Source organism: Myotis brandtii, unplaced genomic scaffold, assembly GCF_000412655.1.
Source record: "Myotis brandtii unplaced genomic scaffold, ASM41265v1 scaffold1927, whole genome shotgun sequence".
Taxonomy (NCBI): domain Eukaryota; kingdom Metazoa; phylum Chordata; class Mammalia; order Chiroptera; family Vespertilionidae; genus Myotis; species Myotis brandtii.
Window position 1 is genome coordinate 220,597 of NW_005357181.1, and position 1,988 is coordinate 222,584.

The following is a 1,988-nucleotide window of genomic DNA, read 5'->3' on the forward strand; positions in this document are numbered from 1 at the left end:
CGCCAGGGCTGGGGGTGCAGCCTGAGGTCCCCGTCAAGCCCCACTGGGCAGGGGGTGCGGCCTGCGGTCCCCTGATCTGGACTGTGGTGGGGAGGTGCTTTGAAGTCCCCTGTCAAGCCCTGCCGGGCAGGGGGCACGGCCTGAAGTCCCTCCCTCCCCCCACTCCTGCCCGGCCCGGCGCTACGCAGCCTCAGATCCCTGCTGATCGCTTGTTATGGCTCATTACGGGGCACCCTGCCTCCACTGTGGGCACAGCCATCTTGTGTTACAGGAACCCCGCCTCTGCTGTGGGCACAGCCATCTTTGTGATGGCGTGAGGGTTAATTTGCATATCACCGCTTTATTATATAGGATGCTATCTCTAGTTGCCTAATTCGGTACCTGGCAATGAAGTTAGCACTCTATAACAAATATGGAATAGAATAGGCCAGAAATTATACTCTTTATTAAAACATCAGTGACTAAACTAATATCACTGGGGGGACCAATGAAATCAAAGTCCTTTTCTAAAAAAATTATGTATCCCCCTAGTACATATATAAAAAAATATATAAGCAAAATTAGTTGAGATGCTCTTAAAACTTCTTCACATTCAGAGTCTTTAACTCTTCTAATTCACTTCCTTGATGTCCATATTTTACCACATACCGTTCTCTGTTATGAACATTAATGATGTATCATTTCTTAAATGAGTATCCATTGTTATCTATCTCCAGGGTTTTCTTTAAGATGGTGATACCCATTCTTCACACTTGGAGGCATGTACACATAGTTACAAATATGGCATGACTGCTCCCTGAGCAAAAGTGATTTTAAGATACCTATCAATTTTAGATATGTTAAATGTGGAAAAAAGTGTCAAAATTAATGAAATATGATATTGAATTTGCAGAATGTTTGGAGGGGAAAAATGCCTTACAGATATTTTGCCTAGAATTAAAATAATATTACTGGCTAAGTACATGTTATTATTGATTTTAACCATTAATCCTTGCTTACCACTTGACAATATTTAATATTCATGATATCAATTAAGCATTACAATAGTACAGTGTGATTGGTGTGTCCACTTGGCAGATGGGCAAGCCAAACCCTCAGAGAGCCTCAATAGAAGTCACTAGTAACTGATGAGCCCTTTAGGACCCTTACTCAAACCAAATATAAGAAATAAAAATTTCAGCTTTTTTAGATTTGTCATTAGGATATACATGAAAGGATTTAACTTTTAGCAACTTTATACAAGTGAATAGCTATGTATGAGATTTTATTTATTTGTTTTTTAGAGAGGAAGGGAGAGAGAGAGAGAGAGAGCGCGAGAGAGAGGAGCATCAATATGAGACAAGCATCTATAGGCTCCTCCCCTACATGCCCTGACAGGGATCAAACCAGCAACTTAGGTATGTGCCCTGACTGGGAATTGAACCCACAACCTTTTGGCACATGGGGTGATGCTCCATCCAACCGAGCCACACAGGCCAGGGCTGTATGGGCTTTTTAAAATTGATATCCTCAAAATTTGTGCCACTATGCAGAAATACAGTTTTTATCCTTTTGAAAGTTTCAGGTTTGGGTACCTTTTAGCTGTTTTGTCTTACATTCAACTTGTTTTTAAAAACTGTGGAGCCACATATGGATAGCAAAAAACAATGTTTTCTTTGCATTTTCTATGTGTTTTAAATTAGAACAAAACTGGGATATCAAAATAGTTTCTGAACTGAATTTATATTTTATTGTATTTTCTTTTAATTTTTATTTTGAAACATTGCAGATACAGGAACTTATAAAGATAGCATAGAGTGGTCACATGTATCCTTCACTCAGTTTCTTCAGTAGTTATAACTTCTATAAATTATTGACCAAAATCAAAACCAGGAATTTGTTATTAGTACATATAGTTCTGTCGTTTTATCACATGTATAGATAGATTCCTGTGACTACCACCACAATCAAGTTACAGATTATAGATTACTGCAAAGGTCTTCTTGTGC

The 1,988-nt window shown here is 39.1% G+C and overlaps 1 protein-coding gene across 4 annotated transcripts in view; it reads left to right on the top strand.

Moving 5' to 3' along the window:
- The window catches only part of KBTBD3 (kelch repeat and BTB (POZ) domain containing 3), a 30,178-nt gene that overhangs the window by 6,031 nt on the left and 22,159 nt on the right, over window positions 1-1,988 (top strand). The window lies entirely within an intron of this gene.